Source organism: Hibiscus syriacus, unplaced genomic scaffold (genome assembly GCF_006381635.1).
Source record: "Hibiscus syriacus cultivar Baekdansim isolate YM2019G1 unplaced genomic scaffold, ASM638163v2 tig00111213_pilon, whole genome shotgun sequence".
Lineage (NCBI taxonomy): Eukaryota > Viridiplantae > Streptophyta > Magnoliopsida > Malvales > Malvaceae > Hibiscus > Hibiscus syriacus.
The window spans coordinates 6,429,884-6,444,164 of record NW_024063022.1 but is presented as its reverse complement, the minus strand read 5'-3'; the positions used below and the strand labels follow the sequence as shown (position 1 = coordinate 6,444,164).

The 14,281-nt window shown below is 30.1% G+C and overlaps 1 pseudogene; it reads right to left on the bottom strand.

Moving 5' to 3' along the window:
* Nucleotides 1-11,163: 11,163 nt before the first annotated feature.
* On the bottom strand, nt 11,164-13,371 carry LOC120156135 (annotated as a pseudogene).
* Between the last annotated feature and the right edge of the window lie 910 nt (nt 13,372-14,281).

Genomic DNA, 14,281 nt, shown 5'->3' with positions numbered 1-14,281 from the left:
GTGTCGTGTTTATCACGGTTGCGGATATAACGAATGTCATTGCGGATATCGCTGTCGTGAATTTTTTTCGAATAAGCTGATTTTTTTATTAAAAAAACATGTTTTTTTAATAAAAAATTAAAATAATGGAATAATAGCGAAATAGTGATCCGCTATTACTGCGATTGACCACGATCCACCTCTAATAGTGTGATCCAACTTTACATCGTTATTTTTCACGATAGAAGTTTCAGAAACCGTTGCGACCGCAATACCATTATTCGATCATGACCCTGAAAGCTATTTGTTTCAAACGAAGATGTTCTCAACTTTGTAATAGTAATTGATGGCAATAGAAATTTATACCAGTTATAAAATTTTAAATTCAAGTCGAGTTATAAAATAGAACTCGGATAACTTGAAATTTTAAGTAATTAGTAGATTGATTTTTAAGTTTGAGTCGAGTCTCTTAATTTCGCATGATATATGTATATTACATGAAAAAAATATAATAATATAATATGTATATTATATAAGGTGATAGAAAATTATTTAAGTTTGAATCAAACATGCATGCATGCATGCATGCATACATACATGCATGCATGCATACATACATACATACATACATACATACATACATACATACATACATACATGCATGCATACATGCATGCATGCATGCATGCATACATACATACATACATACATGCATGCATGCATGCATACATACATACATACATACATGCATACATGCATACATGCATACATGCATACATACATGCATACATGCATACATGCATACATACATACATACATACATACATGCATACATGCATACATACATACATACATACATACATACATACATACATACATACATACATACATACATACATACATACATACATACATACATACATACATACATACATACATACATACATACATACATACATACATACATACATACATACATACACATACATACATACATACATACATACATACATACATACATACATACATACATACATACATACATACATACATACATACATACATACATACATACATACATACATACATACTACATACATACATACATACATACACATACATACATACATACATACATACATACATACATACATACATACATACATACATACATACATACATACATACATACATACATACATACATACATACATACATACATACACATACATACATACATACATACATACATACATACATACATACATACATACATACATACATACATACATACACATACATACATACATACATACATACATACATACATACATACATACATACATACATACATACATACATACATACATACATACATACATACATACTACATACATACATACATACATACATACATACATACATACATACATACATACATACATACATACATACATACATACATACATACATACATACATACATACATACATACATACATACATACATACATACATACATACATACATACATACATACATACATACATACATACATACATACATACATACATACATACATACATACACATACATACATACATACATACATACATACATACATACATACATACATACATACTACATACATACATACATACATACATACATACTAATACATACATACATACATACATACATACATACATACATACATACATACATACATACATACATACATACATACATACATACATACATACATACATACATACATACATACATACATACATACATACATACATACATACATACATACATACATACATACATACATACATACATACTACATACATACATACATACATACATACATACTACATACATACATACATACATACATACATACATACATACATACATACATACATACATACATACATACATACATACATACATACCATACATACATACATACATACATACATACATACATACATACATACATACATACATACATACATACATACATACATACATACATACATACATACATACATACATACATACATACATACATACATACATACATACATACATACATACATACATACATACATACATACATACATACATACATACATACACATACATACATACATACATACATACATACATACATACATACATACATACATACATACATACATACATACATACATACATACATACATACATACATACATACATACATACATACATACATACATACATACATACATACAGTATTATAATATTATAAATCTTTATAATTAAATTTAAATAGAAACTCGAATAACTTAATTCGACTCAAAAAAATTTCAAATAAATTTTGATTTATAAAATGATTCATCAATTCAAATATCTTAAAATATTTTTGCTTGATTTGACTCTATTAAATGATCATCCCTATGACTGAGTACATACCTATTTTCTGGATAAATAATTAAATATAATTTTACAAATACTATATTTATATTAACAAGTATGTACCCAAAAAGAATATTTATATTAACGAGACTACGTATTTTAAGAATACGTTTATCAAGACAATATATTTTAAACTTAAGGGTAAATTACGCATTTAATACCTAAACTAACAATTTTGGTACATTTTAGCCCCTCAACTTTTTATTTTTTTAAATCATATTTAATATTTAATTTTCGTTTAGTACCTTATGGTTAAAAAACTTAGCTGCCGTTTTCACGTGACACCTTTTTTATAGGTAAATTGCATCATCCATCATTCGACTATTTTCTCACTCCTATTTTGATCACTAAAGTTTATATATTTTTAATTGAATTACTTAACTTTTAAATTAATCATATTTTAATCACTATAACTTTAAAAAAAATTTAATTTTTAATTATACATTAATAAAATAATAATAAAAACTTCATGTCATAATAATTATTAATAAAATAAATTAGAGTGATCAAAATATGAGTAAAGTGAAAGTTGAATAGTTAAACTGATTTTTTTAAAAAAATTTAGTATCAAAATAAGGGTGAGAAGATAATTGAGTGACAATAATGTAATTTACCCATAAAAATGCAGTGTCGTTAAATTTTTAACGGTTAGGTACTAAAATGAAACACGAAAACTAAACGTTATGTATGATTATTAAAAAAAATTAAAAATTTAGGTACCAAAATAGATTAAAATTAATAGTTTAAGTATTAAATATATAATTTATCCTAAACTCTAAAACAATATCTGACCTATGTAATATATTTGATTTATTAATGGATCCAGATCTAATTGGAATACACCAATAGGTCACTCCAATCCTCACATAGTATTGGAATACTCCAATAGGTCACTCCAATCCTAGAAAGGGTAATTGAGACTTCAAATCTAAATAATTAAACCAACATCAACCTCATTAACATGTGTATATGTAATTTTATATCATTTATTTTTCAGTTACCGATATCCAATCTATTAATCGATTAATGTAAATCATATATTACACAGATTTATTACATGGACAACCCTTCCAAGTTCCGACTTAATTTGCTATATTAACAACACTATAATTTGAATCTCTGACCTTACTTAAGGGCGGTGATGGACCAAAAGAGGACTGGGGGCAATCGGCTCTGAAAATTTTAAATTATTATATATTTTAGATATTTTCTTTGTATTTTCTATTGATAATTCATTTTTGTCTCTTAAAATTTTAAAATTCCAGCCTCTCTTTAAATTTTAAAAGTTTGTCATTGACATAAAATTCTATGTTAATCCTTGATTAAAAAATCTAATGCACTAATTGATTATTATTTTAATTTTTTGTATTTTAATAATATAATAGTAATAATAGATGGAATTTAGTAATCAACTAATTAATTGAGTTTATCAATAGCAAACGAGTCTTTATATACAACACGCATGAGTCATCATTTCAAAGAGAGCCTCTATTAATGAATAGTATAATTATTATCAAATTTGGACACTTTAAACATATATAATCTTAGGTCTATTTTTATAAGGATTAATTATAAAATAAGTGTTTAAATTATACATTTTTTTTCTAAATAGGTGTTCAAACTTTTTTTGAATCATCTGGGTGCCTAGGGATGGGCATGGGACTTGAACCCAACGGGTTCCGACCCAACCAGATCGGGTGAAAAATTGTGTTCAAATTTGGGTTAGAGTCGGGTTCGAGTTTAGGGTGAAAAATACATAATCCGAACCGACCTAAAAAATTGTAATTTTACCTTATATATTTAAAGATAATTGCAATAATACCCCATCTATATATTATTTTCTTTTAATTAAATTCCTATTTTTATTGAATAAAAATAATATTTTTAATAAATATATTATTTTGGTTTGGGTCGGATTCCAATTTTATCTCAAAAATCGGGTCGGGTCGAGTTCAGGTCAAGTGGAGGATTTAAAATTTGTGGGTATGGTAAGGTGGAACGAAAATTTGACCCGACCCATGTCCATCCCTATGGGTGCCTAACGTTACAAACATAACCGTAACTATCGTTAAATTATGTCGTTAATGAACACATGTCACGTTTTGATATTTTTAAAATTTTATTTAAAAATTAAAAATATATTTAAAAAAACACAAAATTTTCGAAATACTTTAAAAAATTCTCAAAACTTTGAAAACCCTAATTTCAACTCCTAAACCCACATAGCTCTTTGTTGTCGATGAAACTCCACCCGACCTCGTCTCCCCAACGATCAATAACCCTATGAAATCACGACCAATCACGACCCCACACGATCCCGATGGTCAATCGGCAACAATTATGGCGTCGTATGACTAGTAAGATGGTAGAGACTACATCAGCGGTGGTGGTCGTGGCCGACAAAGGCGACGTCGGCGGGTTAGGATTAGGGATTTAAGACTTTTATGGATTTGGATTTTTTTAAATTTAAGAGAAATTAGTTTTTATATAAATATAATAATATTTTTATTTTTTAAAAAATAAATTTTCAAAATTACCATAACATAACATGTGTCACGTAATGAATAAATTTAGCGGCAGGTACAATCTGAACACCTAAAATGATAACGTTTGTAACATTAGGTACCTGGATGATTAAAAAAAATTAAACACAAATTTAGAAAAAATAATATAATTTAGACACTTATTTTATAATTAACCTTTTTATAAAGTGCAGTGCAGTGCAGTGTGTGAATGGGAAAATAAGAAGACCCAAATAACCCTAACTCAAGGATATGATCCCTTTAATTATGATAAGGGAAAAAAGCAGATTCCAATAATAATAACAAATATAATTAATAAAGTTAGGCTACTAAAGTATACACCAAAACAAGATGATAATATATATATATATATTATACTAAGAATTAAGAGTTCACAATAATGCATTATATATATATATATATATTTCCAAAAGAATAAGATAAGTTTGTAGGACAGATGACCTAATTAATAATAAACGAAAATACAAACACACTCTATCCTTTTAATTATATATTTTAATAAGGACTTTGCAACAGCTAAAATATTAATAATTTTGCTTTAATTTCTTTAAGTTTGGCTCACTTTATTTCATTATCCAACCACTAAATATTGTTTCTTAATAATGGTGTCGAGTGTATTCTCCTTAAATGTTTTGAGTTCAGACAATTATATCGGTAAGGTGTGTGCATTTTTAATGATTTAGAAAGATTCTGAATATATATTGTCGTATAATCGTTTCAGACTATTAAAAAAATAATGGTCACGAGAGACCTATATTTGGATTATTTTTTAATAATCAAGAGAAAAGGGAAAATGGGTTTTGAGTATGGAAAATAGATTATTAATACAAATATACAATAACATTTACGTAAATATTAGGGTAAACGATAAGTTTAGTACCTCAACTATCATTTTTACTTCGTTTTGGTCATTTAATTATTTTTCCTTCAAGCACGAACCAAATTATCTCCGCGGTTAAAGGAATGGTCGTTATTCCTAGAGGTCTCGGGTTCGAGCACTAGCGACTGCAGCATGGCTGGTTGAACGTTCGTTGTCGAATGGTTGAGAGTATTTAGAATAGATACTACTTTGTAATCACCATAGCTTAATAAAAAATATTTTTTTTTCTTCAAAATCATATCTAACGTTACATTTTGGTTTCATTTCGGCCGTCCACCGTTAAAAATTTAACAGAGCTGCTAACATGACATTTTTTCATTTTTCCAATGATGATGTGGCATTATCTTACGGGTGACATGTCAGCGTCACGGTTAATTTTTTACGGCGGGTAACCAAGACGAAGTCAAAACTACAACGTTAGGCATGTATGATTTTGAAACAAAAATACTTAAGTGACCAAAACAAAATGAAAATGATAATTGAAGTACTAAACATGTAAGTTACCCTAACATTAATATATTAAATAGAACATACTTCATGATCAGTTATTTATTCTTTTAGAGAGCATTCACGATGAATAAATAATCGTTATTATTAACGATGGGTGACCTAATTTCAACTAATAAAGTATGAATATAATATAATAAAGTATACTAATTACAAAATCTTGAAGATTCAAACATTGGTGACCAAATTGAGAATTCTAAGAAGAAACGGCCGTTTTTAATTGATTTTCCCCTTTGGTATAGGTAATTATCACACTTTTGAAGCACAAACCAAAACAAACGAGCACCATTCAACTTCAATGTAAATTATTTGACGTTTATATTAAAGAAGGATTGCTCTTAAGTTAAGAAGCGCCACACTTTTTGGTTGAATTCCGTGAAAAACTAATCATACGAGAAGAAATATATATGAAATATGAATGTTCTGATACTAATCATATCATGAAAGACGTTAGATGATAGGGTGCGATTAACTACCAACGGTGGTCGGAAAAGTGTAGTGTTAAAAAATGATATGTTTGCCTAGTGAAAAAATCAATAGACCCCCAAAATTTAGTGTCTAAAACGAAGTCGTTATAGGCATCAATAATCACACCAAAACGATATTGTTTTTTTATCCATGTCATCAGGGTTACAAAAAGATCTTTCCATATCGTCGTGTCATTAAAATTTAATGTTTCGATGGTATAATTTAAGTCAAAATTAAAACTTAGTGCTAAATTGGTGCAATTGAAAGTTCAGTTATATAAGTGGTATACCATCTAAGTTAAAATTAAATTTTCATTCATCTGCTTATCAAATTGGTGTTGAGTTGATACCTAATTAGCATGTGAATTCAATAAAATTCAGTCGAAAAATATAATTTGACATGGTTAGGGATGGACATGGATTGGGTTTCGGTCAAATTGATCTGACCCGAAAATTATACACTCTTCATCTGATCCAATTCAACTTAAAAAATATACACCCTTCATCAGATCCGTACCCGACCTGACTTTTTAAGATAAAACTTAAACTCAGTCCGACTTGAAATAATATATTTATTAAAAATATTATTTTTATTCAATAAAAATAAGGATTAAACTAAAAAATAATAGATAGAGGGGTGTTATTATAATTATCTCTAAATATTTAAAATAAAATTACATTTTTCAGGTCATGTCAGATCATGTATTTTTCATTCTAAACATGAACTCTACCCAAACATAATCTCTAAAAACCCGACTCGACCCAGTGTTGATTTTCTAAAAAAAGTTGACTCAATCCAATAAAATCAAGTCAAATCCATCAAGTTCATGTCTCATGCCTATCCTTTGGTATATATATATTTTATGAAGCATTTTGACCATTAACATTTTATTTTAGGGTAAAAAAGCTTCTGACATTTGACTGAATAGTCATTATGACTCTTATTCTTTTTTTTTTCCTGGAGCACTTTGGCCTCCCATGTTTCATTTAAGGGTAAAAAGGACTCTTATTTTGGAACGTTAATTGTTTGCTAATTAGAGGTTTCTATTCACATACGAGCCTTTTTACCCGAAAATAAAATGTTAGGTTCCAAAATATTAAAAAGAATAAAGATCAAAATAATTATCTTAATAAATATTAGGAGTTAATTTTGACATTGTGTCAAAAACAAATTTCAAAATTTTCCATAATTCTAATTTTTTTCAATGAAAAAAATATAAAGTTAGTCAAATATTTAATTTATATGGACCTAATAAATCAAATAGATTATTAATTTTTGATTAATCGATTAATAAATCTGATTCGATGATTCGAACCTTTTATTAGAATGATAAAAAGATGGAGTAGACAAATCATGCTTGCCCTCTTGTAGACAAAGTATCCCACAAAGATCTATCCCCCAACCCTTTAGTTTACAATGGTTGACATCTTCACTTGTAAAATGTAAAATGTGCCAAACATGTTATGTTACTTTATAAAATTTTCATCCTTACTTCCAATAACACAAAACTTTTATATTAATTCAAAATAATATTTATTTTTAAAAGTAAAATAAATTATATTTTTTTTATTAATTTAGGGTAAATATAATACAGCGTATGTTCAAAGATAACTCTTAACTATTGATATTAAACACTTATGCCCTTAGCATTCCCGATACTCGAACCTGTGAGCTCAAAAAATAACAATAATCCATTTATCATTGAGCGACCTTCGTTCATGCACATTTTGAATTAGATTCAATTAACAAATCAACATAAATGAAGTGGTACAAGAGTTGAATATTAATTTGTTGATATTGTTTTCGATCTTCAAACGATGAATTTTAGTTGGCTGGATAAAAAAGTCATAGTGCTAAAATAGTCCCTCAACGTTTATTAAAATGATATCATTTTATTTTATTTTTAACATTTTGGCTCGTGACATTTTATTTTAAGGTAAAAAGTCTTAAACGTAATCACTTTGATTCTTTTTTTTAATTTAACCGTCAACGTTTCATTTTAGAGAAAAAAATTTATTTTAGAACGTTAACAATTTATTAACTAGTAATTTTCATTCGTATAGATATTTTTACGTCAAAATAAAATGTCGAAAATTAAAATATACATAAAAAAGTAGGATCTAAATGACATTTTGATAAAATTTAGGACTAATTTTAACATTATACCTAAAAAAACAAAGGGCAAAAGAATTTCAAGCTTTTGAAGCATAAGATGATCATCACAGACTCAAAGCGACAAATCCCTTTTTCCGGACTACGGAGTCGGACAAACTTTTGTTTCATTGAAATGAGAGATCTGTCTAATGAGATGACGAAATTACCCTTTCATTCTTTCAAATTTTCAAATCACGAGTGTCGGTCGACAGACAACATCGGGAGCTGTCTTCCCCACAACACTATTCCCCCTTTTTTTAATAATAAATTATATCTGGTCTATTAATCGATAAATTCGGATCGAGTGCTGCAAAGACAAGAATGACCCTCCCATTCAAATTTGCTTCATTCGTAATGATTAGGATTCGAACTTCTGACCGTGTTTAAAAGATCTAATGTCTTATCTCACTAAATCAACTGGTATCTAAAATATATCATATAAAAATATATCGTTATTTCATTCAAAGTATTTAAAATATTTTTGTCAAAATAAATATTTAAAACTATTTTTTGTCAAAACAGGTATCCAAAGTATTTAATTTTTTATATAAATACTTAAAGTATTAATGTTACATGTTAACATTTTCAGAATTTAGATAAAAAAATTAAATATTTTATGTATCTATTTTGATAAAAAATAATTTAGATACTGATTTTGACAAAAAAATAAATTTAAATACTTATTTCGATCAAAAAATTACTTTACATACTTAAATGAAAAAAAAAACTTTAATTACCCATTTATAATGTAAGCCTTGCTCTTTTTAATTTCTTTGAATCCATGTAAATGACAATTACACTATATAGTCCATCATTGACACATAGTCCGAGGTAAATATATAATATAATTAAAGTGAAATACATTTAATATCATATTTTTGTTGTATTTTAATTACTTATTATTAAAAATAAATAAATGAATAAATAAAAATGTTAATGCAATATTTTTTTAATTTTTAATAATAATGTGGTATTATTTTTGGATAATAAATAATTAAAAATTAATTAAATAACCAAAACAAAACTACGAAAATAGATATAAGACTGAGTACGTAGTTTACTTTTTTTTAAAAATGATTTTAATATAATCTCTCACAATAATAAAATAATAATATACTTTAATAAGTCTAAAGATCATTTTATAATAATTTGAAAATATTTAAAATCATTTTACAAACAATTTGAAAATAATATTAACAATTTTATAACTGTTGTTAAATTTAAAAAATATTTTGTAATATTCCAAAAAAAATCATTGACTACAAAGATATTTTTTGACATAATTTAATGACTTAAATAATATAATTTAAAAATTAATATGTGACGTAAATTAAAAAAATAAATGACCAAAATAAAACACAATGAAAATTGGACAACCATCTGATTTATTAAAGAAATTATTACACTTAGGAGAAAATCATTTTTTTGAATAGTGAGTATTATATACACTAAAAAGATAATTATTTGAACTATAAAATTTTTAAAAATATATATAAAAAAATTAATTTTTACTATTAAAATAATTCAATAAATTCACATTTTAGGAAAACAATTAAAACCCAATAATTTTTTTTTGCACAACTTTATAAGATTAAAAGAATGTCAGCATCCTCTAATAAAACAGATGTCCCCACTTGATCATCTCCATTAATGTAAGGGTCCACTACAAGTAGAGATGGACATGGGTCGGGTTTTGACCGACCCGACCTAAAAATTTTAAATCATTCACTCAATTCTACCTGAAAAATATACGTCTTCCATCTGACTTGACTTTTTGAGATAAAATATGAATTCGATCTGACCCGAAATAATAAAAAATATTATTTTTATTCAATAAAAATACTAATTTAATTGGAAAAAAATAATATACATATGGTATTATTGTAATTATTCTTAAATATATAAGGTAAAATTATTTTTTTCTGGTCGGGTCGAGTATTTTTCACCCTGAACCTGAATCCGACCCGACCTGAACTCGAATTTTTTTTAAAAAACTCCGACCTGATTGGGTTCGCTTGAGTCGAAACCCGTCAGATTCGGATCCCATGCTCATCCCTAACTATAAGATGCCTTCTTCAGACAAACATTAAAAATACTATATATTATATCAATGCATGGAATATGAAAAGGACTATAAAATAATTATAATAAAATTATATTTGGTACAGTTTTTCTTTAAAGAAAATTTCTTTCTTAGGGAGAGGGTTTAGGGTTAGGTTGCTTGAAAGCCACGGTGGGAGCGATCCTGCAACTCCGCCTCTGATGTTCGAGCACGAGCTGAGCAGCGAACCCGTCAAGTTTCTCGGAATTGGTCTCATCGGCCAGCTTTTTGCTGCCGAACAACACCGACTCGACGTTCTTTTGCTTCAGCATTTCATCGGCGATGGCCGCCAGTAGCTTCACGTTGCCGGGGCTAGGGTCCGTATCTACGTTCGGTCCGCATCGCCCTATACCGCTCCCGTTCGCCTGTCTCGCCAAAATTTTCATTGCAACCAAAGAAACTATTAGATATAATGAAACGAATCAAAATGGTATACCTTTTGCTTTACTCAAATGCAGGCCGGTGGCAGGATTTTTGGAGCCTCTATTTTTTAGATATATTCGATTTCGGGGAAATAATAATAACGTTTTCTTGACAAACGTCGCAATAAATCTATCTATAATGATATTTTATCAATAAAGCTGCAATAATAATGGCGTTTTTTGGAAAAAAACGTCGCAATAAGTCTATCTATAGTGGCGTTTATTGGTAAAACGCCACTATATATTTTTTTGAGCCCCATTTTTAGGGGACCTGCGCGGTCGCGCAGTTTGCATCCCCAGCCACGGCCCTGCTCAAATGGCATGTCCCAACTCACCCAACAAAGCTTCTACTTCTAGTAAACAATATAGCGACATACACTTGATTCAAACTCGAAAATTTTTGATTAGATTTAATTTTATAACATCATTTTTTAAAAGAAATCGAGTTTGGGTCAACTTAAAACATGAAATCGTATCGGATTTAAGATAAAAAAAATATCTGACCTGATCCGATCTAGAAATAATAGTATCATTGACTAATGAGGAGGTATTATCCTCGAGTCAAGTTTAAATGAGCTAAATTATTTAACCTACTCCAATCCGACTCATGATAATTCTAAACATATTTTATCTACTAATGTTTAAAATAAATATTTTACCATTTGTAATTTTTTTAACTTTTTTTATATATATTTTAATGGAGTTTTGGGGATGAAATGTATTTACCTGAATTCTTACGTAATTACTGCTTCTGCATTGTCCGAAGGCCATGGCAACGGCTTGGTCCACCGAGTCGGCTGAACCGTCAACGGATATTCGAGCCATCGGTTTAGCCCAATCCTTGACCCTCCAATTCTTGACTTTTTCGTATTCGTAGCTTATTTCGAGTAACGAACCGGTCCCCAACGACAGCACCAACAAATCCTCGACCCCTTGGGCAAACGGAAACTCCTGTTTATTATGCAACACGTCCGTGATCGCAGCCACCGTCGGGTTGCTCATTGCCAACCCACCGTCGACCGCCACGCATTTGGTTTGACCATCTACAGACCGCATCATAACCGGTTCGAATGAACCCGGTTCAGCAGACGTGGCCAGACAGACATCCAATAACGGGAAATCGAAACTGTCAGTCTCGAGGGCGTCCGCCCTCGAGAACAGAAACGGCGCCGTACTCGAAAGATCGTAACATGGGATCAAAACCGGTTTCAGCGTATCCTTCAACGTCAAACTCCTTCGGTCCGGACCGTCCGCCTTGAACGCCTCCCTAACCACCATTTCCAAACCGGTTGAATCAGACCCGGTCGAACCGTTTTTCAAAATCTTCTTCAAAATACCGCCGTTTTTACCCTTCCCGGACCGGTACATCCGTTTCCCATTCTCGGCAAGGAACCGCCACGTCTCCTCGGCGGTAAAAACCGGGCGGCTGCCGTCTCTGGTGGCGAAAAGCATGGCGGTGAAGATTCCACCGACTCCGGAACCGGCGGCGACGTCGAAAAATCGGCGATTCGGGCATTCGGATTACCAGATTTCGATTTGAAGGCGTGTTCCAGATAAGCCAAAGCTTTCCCGCTAAGAATCCCCCTCATGCCGCCGCTATCGATGCTCAGAATACAGATTTTACCTCTCTGGTTCTTGATCGCCGACGAGGGATTCTCGTCGCCCAGTTGAATCAACGGCGGCGAAATCGATTTCGGAATCCACAGCTTCTGATTATCGTCGTACCCAAACAAAAACTTGCTTTCGAGAATCGAAAAGATTTCGTAGCTCAACTTATCGGTGTCGATGCTCGGTTCTTGCATCTCCGATGAAGCAGTCGACGACATCATCAAAAACCCTAAAAAACCCCAAAAATCTCTTATTTTTTATGAAATCACACACCACTTCGTATTCAACCTTGAGATTAACGCCAGTTTCATCTGCCCAGACAAAAAAATTGTAATTTTAGCTTCAAAAACAACAAAACAAACAATAAACATAAAATCAAAGTACCACCTTATTTGAAAAGAAGGCTCAACCAAATCCTTTTCTTCAAAATTATATCCATCTATTCTAACATATGTCGATTTTCTAAATAAAAATCCCTCGAAAATGAAAGCGACCCACCCCAGGAAGAAGACGAAGAACAGAACCCAGAAACGAGAAAGGGAAGAAGAAGAACATCAGTTTGCTTCCAGAGGATGTCTGCTTCATTTTAGTTTTATAAATAAATGCTAATAAAATATAAAGTACTGAATTTACCATTTCAAGAGCAGCAACGATTAACTGACGGATGTGATCGTTTGGGCGATTTTCCTCGTATATCACCGGTGATCGGTAATATTAACAATCAAATATTGATCAGATTATATTTTTTGATCTAATACCCTTAGTAGTAAAGCGCGCCCCTTACACCGCGCTATACGGTGAGCTGATGCCACGTGGATATAGCACGGCCCCTGCAGCGCGCTATACATGTATATCTGACACGTGAGGTATAGCGCAGTGCAGGAGACGCGCTATACCCCTAATTACTCATGTCCTCATCCTCCCTATAAATACTTTCATCCTCAATCACTTTTATCACACCAAATTTTCTCAAGTTCTCTAAATTTATCTCAAATATTCTCTTTTTAAGTTATATTTTATAATATTTTTACTTTATTTAATATTTTACTAATTGCAGATATATAATGGAAGACAGTCTACTTCGCTCGGATGAAAATCATATATCTCTACACTTTGCTGATACGATAACATTTTAACGTTTTAATTTAATT